The 15,510-nt window shown below is 40.9% G+C and overlaps 1 protein-coding gene across 1 annotated transcript in view; it reads left to right on the top strand.

Moving 5' to 3' along the window:
• The window catches only part of Fbxo42 (F-box protein 42), a 102,634-nt gene that overhangs the window by 42,980 nt on the left and 44,144 nt on the right, over positions 1-15,510 (top strand). The window lies entirely within an intron of this gene.

Raw genomic sequence — 15,510 nt, 5'->3', positions numbered from 1 at the left:
TTATTTATTTGAGAGAAAAGAGGCAGAGAAAAGGAGAGAGAATGGGCACAGCAGGGCCTCCAACCACTGCAAATGAACTCTAGATGCATGCACCCCTTTGTGCATCTGGCTTACAAGAGTCCTGGAGAGTCAAACCAGGATCATTTGGTTTTGCAGGCAAACACCTTAACCACTAAGCCATCTCTCCAGCCCAGCCCTTGGCTTTTTAAGAGAAGGGAAGACAGTGTTTTCCAGTTAACCAGGGTTTTCAAGTAGCAGTAATAAAAAATGGAGGCACTTGTTTGAAGGGGAAATGGAAAAGAACAGAATATGGGCAAGGGCATAGATGCTTAGAGCTTGATGGGGTTGAATAACTTTTTTCTTTTTTTTTTGTTTTGTTTTGTTTTTAGGTGTTGAATAACTTAAATTGAGACATTCTGCTACATTCATTTGGAATCTAAGAAAAAGTACCATAGGTCATTTTTTTTAAAAAGTCTTTGCTATTATCTCTGTCTTCTACTGTCTCCAGCTGTCTGGACATACTGTCTTAACAAACCAAGGTTATGCAGGGAAAGGGCAGCTTTCAAAATAGATTGAAAACTGAATGCCTTTATTTTTTTTCCTTTTGTTTTTTCCCTTTTTCTATTCTGTACCTATCCTTGATCCCAATTTTGTCTCTCTCTCTCTCTTTCTTTTTTCTTTTTCTTTTGGTTTGTTTTTTCAAGGTAGGGTCTCACTGTAGCCCAGGTTGACGTGGAATTCACTATGTAGTCTCTTGGTGTCCTTGAACTCAGGGCAATCCTCCTACATCTGCCTCCCAAGTGCTGTGATTAAAGGCGTGTGACATCACTCCCAGCCTTGATCTCAGTTTTCTTTCTCAACCCAAACTCTTTTTTAAAAAAATTTTTTAATTTTTTTAATTTTTTTCTTTTCACAATTTTTATTAACATTTTCTGTGGTTATAAAAAATATCCCATGGTAATACCCTCCTCCCCACTTTCCCCTTTGAAATTCCATTCTCCATCATATTACCTCCTCATCTCAATCATTGTACTTACATATATACAATACCAACCTATTAAGTACCCTCCTCCCTTCCTTTCTCTTCCCTTTATATCTCCTTTTTAACTTACTGGCCTCTGCTACTGAGTATTTTCCTTCTTATGCAGAAGCCCAATCATCTGTAGCTAGGATCCACATATGAGGGAGAACATGTGGCGCTTGGCTTTCTGGGCCTGGTCAACCCGAACTCTTGTTGAGCTCAAGATCTACATTTCTGATTCTTTGCTTGTTACCATGGAGATACAATCTGTTTCCTATTCCATCAACTGGAAGCGGAATTTTGTCTTCCCTTTCAATTTCCTCCTTTCCTTAATTAGGTTTTTTCTTTTTTGATACATAAGCTTGAATATTGGATTCATTCTTGGTTCTTGTCCTCAGCAGAAGCCAAAACTGGGTGTTTGGCACACACTGCAATCACAGCATTCAGAAGATGCAGGTCGATAGGATCAGAAGTTCAAGACCAGCTTCGGTGACATGGGGTGTTTGAGACCAACTTAGGCTACATGAGACCCTGTCTCAAACACAACAACGAAACAAAAGACACCAAGAGCCAATTGCTTTCCTTTCTTCCTCAAACCTTTCCTTTTTCCTATTACCATGATTTGCCATCTGCTCATTATACCTTCTCCAAGCTATCACAAAGATTTCTTGCCCTCTTCCCCTTCCCACCTCCTTCCTTCCTGTTTTGTTTTCTCTTTTTCTCCTTCCTTTTTTTTCTTCCTCCTTTCATCTCCCTCCCTTCTCTTCCCTCCCTCTCCCTCTCTTTCTTCTCCCCTCCCCTCCCCTCATCTCCCTGCTTCCTTCCTAGAGATTGAACTCAGGGTTGTACAAGCTGGGCATGAACTGAGCTACACCCGCAGATCACAGTACTGGCACTTACTTTTTTTGGGGGGGGTTTCAAGGTAGGGTCTCACTCTAGCCCAGGCTGACCTGGAATTCACTATGTCGTCTAAGGCTGGCCACAAATTCACAGTGGTCTTCCTGCCTCTGTCTCCCAAGTGCTGGGATTAAAGGTGTGCAACACTACACCCAGCATTACTTGAACTGTAAATATAGATTTAAATATGGATATATATGTGTGTATATGTATATAAATGTATATATGTATAAGTGTGTATGTGTGTATGTACACATACACATACATACATATTCCCTGATCATGGAGTCTCATGGAGCCCTTGAAGTCATTATGTTGTCACTGAGGCTCATGTTGATCCTCCTTCTTCCACCTCCCAAGTACTGGGATTATAGGTGTATGTCGCCATGTATGACTTTATGTGCTGCTGGGGATAAGACCCTGGGCCTGTGTGTGCTAGGCAAGCACTTGACAACTGAGCCAAGATCTCTAGTGCTCCTCTCTCCCCCACCTTTTTTTTTTTTCATGGTATGGTCTCACTCTACAATTCACTGTAGAGTTTTGGAGTGGTATCAAACTCACTGTGATCCTGCTACCTCTGCTTCCTGAGTACTGGGATTAAAGGTGTGTGCCACCATGCCCAGCTACTCACCCTTTTAAAAATTAACTTATTTATTTGAGAGAGAGAAAGGTGTGCAAAAGAGGCAGATGGAGGGAGAAAACATGGGCACACCAGGGCCTCTAGCCACTGCAAATGACCTCCAGGCACATATGCTACCTTGTACATCTTTCTTTATGTGGGTACTGAGGAATCAAAGCTGGGTCCTTTGGTTTTGTTAGCAAGCACCTTAACCACTAAGCTATCCCTCTGGCCCTCTCCCCCCTTTTTTTGGTATAGAGTCTTAAGTATCCCAGGCTATCCCAGAGCTTGCTATGCAGCTGACGATGACCTTGAATCCTAATCCTCCTATGCCTCCCTGTTTATGCAGGGCTGGGGATCAAACCCAGGGCCTCATATATAGTTGGCAAGCACACTTTACATAGCTGATACGAGTATATTTTAATATCTGTAATGTTTGGTGGGCTTCAACACAAGTATGTACACAATACAGTTTTTCCCATGTAAAAGTATATCTGGGTCAAAAAAGGCAGATGATGTGAAAAGGCCAGCTTTCCTGTTTTCCCGCTAGTCTTGGATACCATGGATTTCCTCTTCAGATTGCTGTAGCAACTTCATGAGGCCCTAAGAAAGCCTTTTCGTATTTAAGCTTCTAATGAGGTCAGGTAGTATTCCATACTGCAGATCCAACCCCCACATGAGCCAGCAGGCCCAGGCTACAACCACCCTTGCCCGTTCCTAAGTTATGTAATTACAGACTTTATCAAATATGTTCTGGCTTGTAGGTGTGAGACTCCAGACAGCACTTTTCCCTTCAGTATGGGATAAATGCCTCAGGCCTTTCCCTGGTGACAAATAGGGACACAAAAGAGAATTCAACATCTGACACTCCAGAAGTCTGAGTGGAGGGTTGTGGAGATGGCTCAGGAGTTAAAGGCACTTGCTTGCAAAGCCTGTCAGCCCGGGTTCAATTCCCTAGCCACCCACATAAAGCTGAATTGACATTGGTTTGCAATAGGAAGAGACCCTGTCACATGCACACATATGTACACACACATGCACACAACCAAATAAATAAATTTTTAAAAATTTTATTCATTATGAGAGACAGAGAAAAATACAATTTGCAAGGGCCTCACTGCTGCAGACAAACTCTGGATGTGCCATTTAAACAATTTTTTTTTTAATTTTTATTAACATTTTCCATGATTATAAAATATATCCCATGGTAATTCCCTCCCTCCCCACCCCCACACTTTCCCATTTGAAATTCCATTCTCCATCATATTACCTCCCCATTACAATCATTGTAATTATATATATACAATATCAACCTATTAAGTATCCTCCTCCCTTCCTTTCTCCACCCTTTATGTCTCCTTTTCAACTTACTGGCTTCTGCTACTAAGTATTTCCATTCTCACGCAGAAGCCCAGTCATCTGTAGCTAGGATCCACCTATGAGAGAGAACATGTGGCGCTTGGCTTTCTGGGCCTGGGTTACCTGACTTAGTATAATACTTTCTAGGTCCATCCATTTTTCTGCAAATTTCATAACTTCATTTTTCTTTACCACTGAGTAGAACTCCATTGTATAAATGTACCACATCTTCATTATCCACTCATCTGTTGAGGGACATCTAGGCTGGTTCCATTTCCCAGCTTTTATAAATTGAGCAGCAATAAACATGGTTGAGCATGTACTTCTAAGGAAATGAGATGAGTCCTTTGGATATATGCCTAGGAGCGCTATAGCTGGGTCATATGGTAGATCAATCTCTAGCTGTTTTAGGAACCTCCACACTGTTTTCCACAATGGCTGGACCAGATTGCATTCCCACCAGCAGTGCAGAAGGGTTCCTTTTTTTCCACATCCCCGCCAACATTTATGATCATTTGTTTTCATGATGGTGGCCAATCTGACAGGAGTGAGATGGAATCTCAATGTAGTTTTAATCTGCATTTCCCTGATGACTAGTGACGTAGAACATTTTTTTAGATGCTTATATGCCATTCGTATTTCTTCCTTTGAGAACTCTCTATTTAGCTCCATAGCCCATTTTTTGATTGGCTTGTTTGATTCCTTATTATTTAACTTTTTGAGTTCTTTGTATATCCTAGATATTAATCCTCTATCAGATATATAGCTGGCGAAGAATTTTTCCCATTCTGTAGGTTGCCTCTTTGCTTTTTTCACTGTGTCCTTTGCGGTGCAAAATCTTTGTAATTTCATGAGGTCCCAGTAATTAATCTGTGGTTTTATTGCCTGAGCAATTGGGGTTGTATTCAGAAAGTCTTTGCCAAGACCAATATGTTGAAGGGTTTCCCCTACTTTTTCCTCTAGCAGTTTCAAAGTTTCCCGTCTGATGTTAAGGTCTTTAATCCATTTGGACTTAATTCTTGTGCATGGCGAGAGAGAAGAATCTATTTTCATCCTTCTGCAGATATTTATCCAGTTTTCAAAACACCATTTGCTGAAGAGGCTGTCTCTTCTCCAATGAGTATTTTTGGCATTTTTATCGAATATCAGGTGGCTATAGCTACTTGGGCTTACATCTGGGTCCTCTATTCTGTTCCACTGATCTACATGTCTGTTTTTGTGCCAGTACCATGCTGTTTTTGTTACTATGGCCCTGTAGTATAGGTTAAAATCAGATTTGCTAAGGGTTTATCAATCTTGTTTATCCTTTCAAAGAACCAACTCTTTGTTTCATTAATTCTTTGGATTGTTCTTTTTGTTTCTATTTCATTAATTTCTGCCCTCTTTTTTGTTGCTCAGTATTATTTTAGATATTCAAGGTTTTTTGTGATTCCAAATGAATTTTTGGATTGTTTTTTCTATTTCCATGAAGAAAGCCTTTGGAATTTTGATAGGGATTGCATTAAATGTGTAGATTGCTTTAGGTAAGATTGCCATTTTCACGATATTGATTCTTCCAATCCAGGAACAAGGGATGTTTCTCCACTTTCTAGTGTCATCTGCAATTTCTCGCTTGAGTGTTTTAAAGTTCTCATTGTATAAGTTCTTTACTTCCTTGGTTAGGTTTATTCCAAGGTATTTTATTTTTATTTTTTTTGATGCAATTGTGAATGGGAGTGATTCTCTGATTTCATCCTCTGTGTGTTTGTTGTTAGCATATATGAAGGCTACTGATTTCTGTGTATTTATTTTGTATCCTGCTACATTGCTGTAGGTTTTGATCAGCTCTAACAGCTTGCTAGTAGAGTCTTTAGGGTCCTTTATGTATAGAATCATGTCATCTGCAAATAATGATAACTTGATTTCTTCCTTTCCAATTTGTATCCCTTTTATGTGTGTCTCTTGCCTTATTGCTATGGCTAAGACTTCCAAAACTATATTAAATAGAAGTGGGGACAGTGGACACCCTTGTCTTGTTCCTGATTTTAGTGGAAAAGCTTCCAGTTTTTCCCCATTTAGTAATATGTTGGCTGTAGGCTTGTCATAAATAGCCTTTATTATATTGAGATATGTTCCTTCTGTTCCCAGTCTCTGTAGGACTTTTATCATGAAGGGATGTTGGATTTTGTCAAATGCTTTCTCTGCATCTAATGAGATGGCCATGTGATTTTTGTCCTTCAACCCGTTTATGTAATGTATTACATTTATAGATTTGCGTATGTTGAACCATCCCTGCATCTCTGGGATAAAGCCTACTTGGTCAGGGTGAATGATCTTTTTGATATACTCTTGTATTCTGTTTGCCAATATTTTGTTGAGAATTTTTGCATCTATGTTCATGAGGGAGATTGGTCTGTAATTTTCTTTTGTTGTTCTATCTTTGCCTGGTTTTGGTATCAGGGTGATGCTGGCCTCATAGAAGGAGTTTGGTAGAATTCCTTCTTTTTCTATTTCCTGGAAAAGCTTAAGAAGCAATGGTGTTAGCTCTTCCTTAAAAGTCTGGTAAAATTCAGCAGTGAATCCATCCGGGCCTGGGCTTTTTTTAGTTGGGAGATTATTGATAACTGTTCGGATCTCCATGTTTGTTATAGGTCTATTTAAGTGATTAATCTCATTTTGATTTAATTTAGGTAGGTCATATAGATCAAGGAAATCATCCATTTCTTTCAGATTTTCATACTTTGTGGAGTATATACTTTTATAGTATGTCCCTATGATTTTTTGAATTTCTCTGGAATCTGTTGTGATGTTACCTTGTTCATCTCTGATTTTATTAATTTGTGTCTCTTCTCTCTTTCTTTTGGTCAGATTTGCTAAGGGTTTATCAATCTTGTTTATCCTTTCAAAGAACCAACTCTTTGTTTCATTAATTCTTTGGATTGTTCTTTTTGTTTCTATTTCATTAATTTCTGCCCTAATCTTTATTATTTCTTCCCGTCTACTGATTTTTGGTTTGCCTTGTTCTTCTTTTTCCAAGGCTTTAAGGCGAAGCATTAGGTCGTTTACTTGCGACCTTTCTAATTTCTTAATATAGGCACTTAAGGCTATAAATTTACCTCTTAGAACTGCCTTCATTGTGTCCCAGAGATTTTGGTATGTTGTGTTCTCATTATCATTTGACTCTATAAATTTTTTGATTTCCTTTTTGATTTCTTCATTGACCCACTCATCATTTAGTAGTGTATTGTTTAGTTTCCATGATTTTGTGTATGCTCTATAGCCTTTCTTGCTACTGATTTGTAGTTTAATTCCATTGTGGTCAGATAGAATGCAAGGAATTATTTCAATTTTCCTGAATTTGTTAAGATTTGCTTTGTGTCCTAATATATGGTCTATTTTAGAGAATGTTCCATGTGCTGCTGAAAAGAATGTATATTCTGCAGCCTTTGGATGAAATGTCCTGTATATATCTGTTAGGTCCATTCCTTCTATGACCTCATTTAGTCCAGATGCCTCTCTGTTTATTCTTTCCCTGGATGACCTGTCAATTGATGAGAGTGGGGTGTTAAAGTCACCCACCACCACTGTGTTTGGTGTTATCTGTGACCTTAGTTCTAATAGTGTTTGTTTGACGAATTTGGGAGCCCCCATGTTAGGTGCATATATGTTTAGGATTGTAATGTCCTCCTGTTGGAGTGTCCCCTTAATCAATATAAAGTGACCTTCCTTATCTTTCTTGACTAACGTTGGACTAAAGTCTACCCTGTCTGATATTAGGATAGCAACCCCTGCTTGTTTTCTAGGCCTATTTGCTTGAAACACCGTCTTCCAACCTTTCACCCTAAGATAATGTCTATCCTTTGTAGAAAGGTGAGTTTCTTGGAGACAACAAATTGTAGGATCCTGCTTTTTAACCCAGTCTGCAAATCTATGTCTTTTCGTTGGGGCATTGAGACCATTGATATTAAGAGATATTATTGAAAGGTGTGTATTTATGTTTGCCATTTGTGTGTGTGTGTGTGTGTTACTGGTTCTACCTGTGCTCTCTTCTGTTAACTGGTATTTGAGTATAGCTTGTTTTTTCTAGGTTCCTTATATGTGTGCTTTTCCTTTTGTTCAGCATGGAGGATTCTATCAAGTATTTTCTGTAGAGCTGGTTTTGTCTTCAAATACTCCTTTAACCTGCTTTTGTCATGGAATGTCTTCATTTCTCCATCTATTTGAATGGATAACTTTGCAGGATAAAGTAACCTTGGTTGACAGTTGTTATCTTTCAGAACTTGGAATATATCACTCCAAGCCCTTCTGGCTTTAAAAGTTTGTGTTGAATAATCTGCTGTAATCCTGATGGGCTTGCTTTTGTAGGTAACTTGATTTTTCTCTCTAACTGCTTTCAATATTTTTTCTTTGGTGTGTGTGTTTGGAAGTTTGATTATAATATGGCGAGGAGAGGTTCTTTCTGGGTTTTGTCTGGCTGGGGTTCTAAAGGCTTCCTGTATCTGTATTGGCACCTCTTTCCCAATTTGGGGGAAATTTTCCTCTATGATTTTGTTGAAGATGCCTACTATGCCTCTGGAGTGGAGTTCTTCTCCTTCTACTATGCCCTGAATTCTTATATTGGATCTTTTCATAGTGTCCCGAATATCTTGAAATTCCCACTCATACTTTTCTATAAGTTTGTCTTTCTCTTTGTTGGACTGCATTAGGTCTGCCACCTGGTCTTCTAGCTTAGATATTCTGTCCTCTCCCTCATCCATCCTACTGGTGAGATTTTCTACAGAGTTTTTTATTTCATTAACTGTGTTCTTCATTGCTAGTAATTCTGACTGGTTTTTCTTTATTGTTTCTATTTCCCTATTTATGTCTTGTATTGCCTTCTTTATTTCATTAAATTGGTGTCCTGCCTCTTCTTTGATTCCTTTGATTTCCTCTTTGATTTCTTCTTTGATTGTTTTCATGTGTTCTTTGACCTCTTTGAACATATTTGTAATTATTCTTTTGAACTCTTTCTCAGGCATTTCCTCTAACTCTTTCTCACTGGAGGACATTTCTGATGCATTAATACTTTTAGGTGGATTTATATCGTCTTGCTTTTTAGTGTTTCTTGTGTTATAATGTATATATTTTTGCATCTTGGATTAAGTTAATGCTTGGATTTTCTAGCTAGCTGTGTATTCTTAGCTGTATCAATTGATTTGATGTAATATATTTTCAGGGTAGGACCTTAAGGTATTAGGTGTGGCTCTTAAGACTCTCAGAGTATCTACAAAGATGTTCTTAGGGGTTGAGTTTCCCTGCTATAGGAGTATTCAAGCAGGCTGAGTGGAATAAAATACAGGTAGATTCTAAAATTTAACTAAACACTGTACACATTCAATCAGAAACAGCCCCGAGTATGTATGCAAGAGTAGTTATTATAATGACCAGATCCTCTATCAACAAAGAGGTTTAGATTTCTGGTCTGTTGAGGGATCCAAGTCAGCTTGTGACCAAGTGAGACCCTTCCCTGGTGCAATCCCAGTTACCTTGGGTGATTTTGGTCTCAGTCAAGTTGCTGCCTGGGTCGTCGGGCTGCTGTTCTGATTTCTGGAACTGGGCACTTGCTTTTCCTACGGGGCAAACCGAGCTGCTGCTGCTGCCTCTGCTGCTGCCGTAGCTGCCACCACTGGAGCCACCACCGCTACTGAAGCTGCCGCTGCTCCCCCCCCCCCAAGCCGCTGCTGCGGGATCTGCCGCCGCTGCCGCTCCTGGGTCTGCTGCTGCTGGGGCCGCTGGTACCAGTGCTGGAGCCGCTGATGTTGCTCCCGAACTCTGCTCCTGCTTGGGTCCCGTTGTCAGCCCAAGTTGGCGTGGCCAGGTCCCGGGCCGCTGCTCTGTTCGTTGGAGCTGGGCTCAGGCGGTGGGGGAGGGGAGGGAGCCGCGGCTGCTCTGGTTGTCTCGCTGCTCCACGTGTTCTTCTACCTCGAGGTCTGCTCCTCCGCTGCTCGCTGCTGCTCTCCCCTCACGTGTCCCGAGTTGTGGAGAGCACGGTGTGAGGGGAAAATCCCGCACCTCAATTTTTTTTTTTTTTATGAGAGAGAATTGGTGTGCCAGGATCTCCAGCCACTACAATTGAACACTATGTGCCTGAGCCAACTTGTGTGCATGTGAAACCATGCATGTTTGCGTTACCTTGTGTATCTGGCTTATGTGGCATCTGGAGAGTTGAACATGGGTCCTTAGGCTTCACAAGCACCTTAACCACTAAGCCATCTTTCTAGCCCATATGTGCAATTTTGTGTGTCTGACTTTACTTGGGTACTAAAAAATTGAGTTCAGATCAGCAGACTTTGCAAGCAAGTGCCTTTAGCCACAAAGCCATCTCTTCAGCCCCAAGAAATTAAAGAAAAAAAGAAATCAGTGTACCATTTATTTACTCAAGGAGCATTTGGGGGAATACTCTATGCACCATGGAAAATGTGGAACTCCTAGAAGATAGAGTAGTACACCACTATGAACTGTGAAGAGCTGTTAGCTTGCTGTGAGTGCAGCTATAGCATCGGTATTGGTTTGTCTTTAACTAGAGACTTTTAGATAGTAATTTGAGGTATGCATCTTACAGCATTTATCATGGAGCAGTCAGACAGACTTGAGAAAATGTGGAGATTTAACAATTCAAAAGCTACCTCAGCTGGGATGGTGGCACATGCCTTTAATCCCAGTACTTGGGAGGCAGAGGTAGGAGGATCACTGAGAGTTTGAGGTTACCCTGAGACTGTGTCGTGAATTCCATGTCTATTCCAGGTGAATTCCTGAGCTCGAGTCAGACCCTACGTCGAAAAACAAAAACAAAAAAAAGTTGTGTGTATATATGTGTGTATGTATATATATATATATATATATATATATATATATATATATAAAGCCATCTCAACATTTTTTTATGATGTTTGTTTGTTTGCAAGGAGAGAGAAAGGAGACAGAGGATGGGCTTGCAGACTCTAGCCACTGCAAACAAACTCCAGACAAATGTGCCCCTTGTGCATCTGGCCTACGTGGGTCTTGGAAAATCGCGCCTGTGTCCTTTGGCTTTGCAGGCAAGCATCTTAAGTGCTAAGCCATCTCTCCAGCCCCCCATCTTGACATTTCTGAAAATGGTATTCATCTGTGTTGGGAGCGAAGCTTTTATCATTGTGGTCCAGATGCTCTGAAAGGAAACTTTCTGTTTCTATTTGGGTAGAGAACATGAGTAAAAGGGAACTCACATTAATTTTTAAAATATTTTAAACTTTTTATATATATTTTTTTTAATATCTATATTTTGGGAGAGAGAGATAGGTAGGTAGAGAGGGAATGGACATGCCAAGGCCTTCAGCCACTATGAACAAACTTCAGAAGCATGCACCACCTTGTGCATCTGGGGGAATTAAACCTGGGTCCTTTAGCTTTGCAGGCAAGTGCCATAACCACTAGGCAGTCCCTCCAAGCCAATTAATTTTTTTATTTATCAGAGAGAGAGAGAGAGAGGGAAAGATGTAGGTAGAGAGAAAGAGAGAATGGGTGTGCCAGGGCATCCAGCCACTGCAAACGAATCCGGACATGTGGGCCACCGTGTACATCTGGCTTTTATATGGGTCCTGTGGAATCAAATCTAGGTCCTTTGGCTTTGCAGACAAGTGCCTTAGTCATTAAGCCATCTCTCCAGTTCCCCAATTTTTAAAATTACTTTCAGTTGTTTTAGAGAGAGAGAGAGAGAGAGAGAATGGGTGCACCATGGCCTCTATTAACTGCAGACAAACTCCAGACATATGCACCACTATGTGTATCTGGCTTATGTAGGCACTAGGAAATTGAACCTGGGTTTTTAGGCTTTTCAGGCAAGTGCCTTAACCACTAAGCCATTTCTCCAGCCCTTTCAGTTTTTATGTGGAGTCTGTGGATCTGAGCGCAGTTACTCACATTTGCACAACAAGCACTTTATTCTACTGAGCTGTCCACATTGCTTTTTTGCCTTTTTGTTTGTTTATCAGGGTGTGTCTCTTGCTAGCTCAGGCTGTCCTGGAATTCACTATGGAGTCTCATGCTGGACTCGAACTCACAGCAATCCTACCTCTGCCTCCTGAGGATTGGGATTGAAGGCATGAGCCACCATGTCTGGTCGCCATTTTTTTTAATTAAATTTTTTTTTTTTTAATTTGACAGGTAGGGTCTCATTCTAGTCCAGGTTGACCTGAAATTCACTATGGAATCTCAGGGTGGCCTCAATCTCATGGTGATCCTCCTACCTCTGCCTCCCGTGTGCTGGTATTAAAGGCATGCTCCACCGTGCCTGGCTCTTTTTGTTTTTGAGACAGTTTAAGTATGCAGACCAGTTTAGCTTCAAGTTTGTGTCAGCCTCCCTCTTCTTGGGTTTGGCTTTAGAGGCATGTGCCACCACACCCAGCAGTGTGATATTTTCTCATTCCATTATATTTGAATTCTGAACATAGTTTTCTAAATTCACTCCCTTCCTCTCTTAGCTAAGTTGATACTTGACTGCTGGTTATTGGAAATACAGTTGTGTGAAACTTGCCATTTCAATAGTATTAGCTTTGCCTACTTGGGAGTATGCCCTCCTCTTCCAGAAACTTGAGTTTGTTCATAGAGAAACAGGAAAATGCCGATTGCACTATTTTAGTAAAGGATTAAAATACATGTGGTAAAGACCTCATGGGGCCCAGCTGCTGGCTGGGTTTTCAGTCCAAATAGAGAAGAAAAATGCTTGCTCTCTCTGAACAATAAAGGACTCTGCTCTTTTGCTATAGGAAGGATGCAGCTGCTAAGAAACAGCTTATCTGTGAGGGTCAGGAATATAAAGTAGCACCTGCACTTAGTAGGAGTCATGGTGGGGTTAAGACATCACTAATGAGGTCTGGCTTATCAGAGGAACAGAATGTTCTTCCATGATCACTATAGCTGGTTTTTCACAGTTGCTGTATTTGTTGAAACTGCTATTTCAAAATAGATTTAAGGGAAGCTGGGTTTAGGGGCTCACATTCATAATCCCAGTACCTGGGTGCTGAGGCAGGAAGGCTGCTATAAATTCAAGGACAGTCTGGGCCAAATAGTTAGACCCTATCTCAAGCTCCCTAAACACATCTTTATCAACTTTTTTGTTTTTGAGGTAGAATCTCGTTCTAGCCCATGCTGACCTGGAATTCACTATGTAGTCCCAGAGTGGCCTTGAACTCATGGCAGTCCTCTTACCTCTGTCTCCCAAGTGCTGGGATTAAAGGTGTGCACACATCTTTATAAAAGTTGAAACTCGGTGTGGTGGTACATGCCTTTTAATCCCAACACTGGAGTCAGAGATACAAGGATTGCTATGAGTTTGAGGCCTGCCTGGACTAGAGTTGAGTTCTAGGCCTGGGCTAAAGTGAGACCCTATTCCCCCCGCGCCCCCCCCCAAAAAAATAAACGCCAAGGAGAGCTTTAATCCTTCCAGGAGTTCTTCATAGTTCATATTCTCTCTTCTTTCCTTCTCTTAATCTAATAAAGTCTCTCTTTCCAGCCCACTTTTTAAATGTCTTTTTAAAAATTTTTTTTATTTTTATTTATTTGAGAGTGACAGACAGAGAAAGAGGCAGAGAGAGAGAGAGAGAGAGAGAGAGAGAGGGGAGAGTGGGCGCGCCAGGGCTTCTAGCTACTGCAAATGAACTCCAGACGTGTGCGCCCCTTGTGCATCTGGCTAATGTGGGTCCTGGAGAATTGAGCCTTGAGCCGGGGTCCTTAGGCTTCACAGGCAAGTGCTTAACCACTAAGCCATCTCTCCAGCTCTTAAATGTCTTTTATTGCCTTAATTTAGTCAGCACTAGCCAGTATGTCTTGATAGTTTTGGATATACCTAGGGACTTAATAACTTCCATGGTTTTTCTCTCAGATGTTGTTTGGACTCTTTCTGACTTCCCCTGGCTGGACTTTGAAGTTCATACAATCTGTTGTTTCAGTCACATTGATCTTTATGTGGGGCTTCATAGCATTGATTAAAATTTTATTCATTGGTTCATTCCATTGTCACTGGGTTCGCATAAAGATTTGTGTTTCAGGTTTCATTTGGAAATAAAAAGAATCGTGGGAGGATAGAGGACATCTATTGGCATTATCTGACTACCATGGAGGACATTGGTGGGGATTTAGATTAACTGTGCAGTGGACGTATTGGTTTATGCCTTTAATCCCAGAATTTGAGAGGCAGAGGTAGGAGGATTGCAAGACTTCTAGGCTATCCTGAGACTACATAGTGAATTCCAGGTCAGCCTGAGCTAGCGCAAGACCCTACCTCAAAAGGCCAAAATAAATAAATAAAAATAGATTAACAGTGCATCTGGCCTGGGTTTCCCTCGTTGAGTACTGTAATCTGAATTCTTGTGTGTGCTTCCTGGATTACACCATCATGCGCAACAATGCCATCGTTGGCATGCGTAGTATGCTTCCAAATCAGTGCTTAGGGCTGGGGAGATGCTTATTGTGTAAAATCCTTGTTACACAAGGATGAGGAACTGCGTTAGGTTCTCAAGAACCTATTTAAAGGGGACTGGAGAGATGGCTTAGCAGTTAAAGCATTTGCCTGCAAAGCCAAAGGATGCCAGTTCGACTCTCCAGGATCCACATAAACTGGCTGCACAAGGGGGCACATGCATCTAGAGTTCGTTTGCAGCGAATGGAGGCCCTGGTGTGCCCATTCTCTCTCTCTCTCTCTCTCTCTCTCTCAAATAAATAAAAATAAAGTTAAAAAAATATTTTAAGAAAAGAACCTATGTAAAGCCAGGCTCAAGAGTATGTATAATCTCAGAGTACCTACAGCAAGATGGGAGGCAGAGACAGGAAAATCCCGGAAGTCTTGCAGTTTAGCTAGTCTGGCATATTAAGTGGCAAATATCAAGATACCCTGCTTCAAACAAGGTGGAAAGCAAAAACTAATACTCATAATTGTTCTGACTTCCACATGTGCACTATGACACGTACATACCTACACTCACTCATATGAACACACACAGATAGATAAGTAAATGAATAACTAAGTAAAATGCTCTTGGCTATTCTTTGGCCCTTCTTTTAAAAGATAGTATGAGTACCCAGAGAGATGGCTTAGCAGTTAAGGGTCTTGCCTGCAAAGCCTAAGAACCCAGGTTTAGCTCCCTGGAGCCCACATATGCCAGATGTACTAGGTGACCTCATGTGCACAAGGTTGTGCCTGCACACAAGAAAGTGGGCACATCTGGAGTTTGATTGCAGTGGCTAGAGCCCCCCCCTTTCTCTAGTAAATAAATGAAAGATAATATGAGGGCTAGAGGGATGGCTTAGCATTTAAGGCATTTGCCTGCAAGGCCAAAGGACCCAGGTTCTATTCCCCAGGACCTATGTTAGCCAGATGCACAAGGGGGTGCACATGTCTGGAGTTCGTTTGCAGTGGCTGGAGGCCCTGGAATGCCCATTCTCTCTCTCTTTCTATGTCAAATAATAATAATAATAATAATAAAAGGTAATATAATAGTGATCTTTCTGAAAACAGAGGCTGGATATAGAAACTTTAGTACCTGGCAAAAGTTACTGTGTTGAATATTTGAATTTTGAAAAAAATGGGCTGTGATATTGAAGGAGTGTCATGATTATTCAA

Source organism: Jaculus jaculus, chromosome 5 (genome assembly GCF_020740685.1).
Source record: "Jaculus jaculus isolate mJacJac1 chromosome 5, mJacJac1.mat.Y.cur, whole genome shotgun sequence".
Lineage (NCBI taxonomy): Eukaryota > Metazoa > Chordata > Mammalia > Rodentia > Dipodidae > Jaculus > Jaculus jaculus.
Note: the sequence above shows the minus strand (reverse complement) of the source record. Positions and strands in the feature narration are given on the sequence as shown.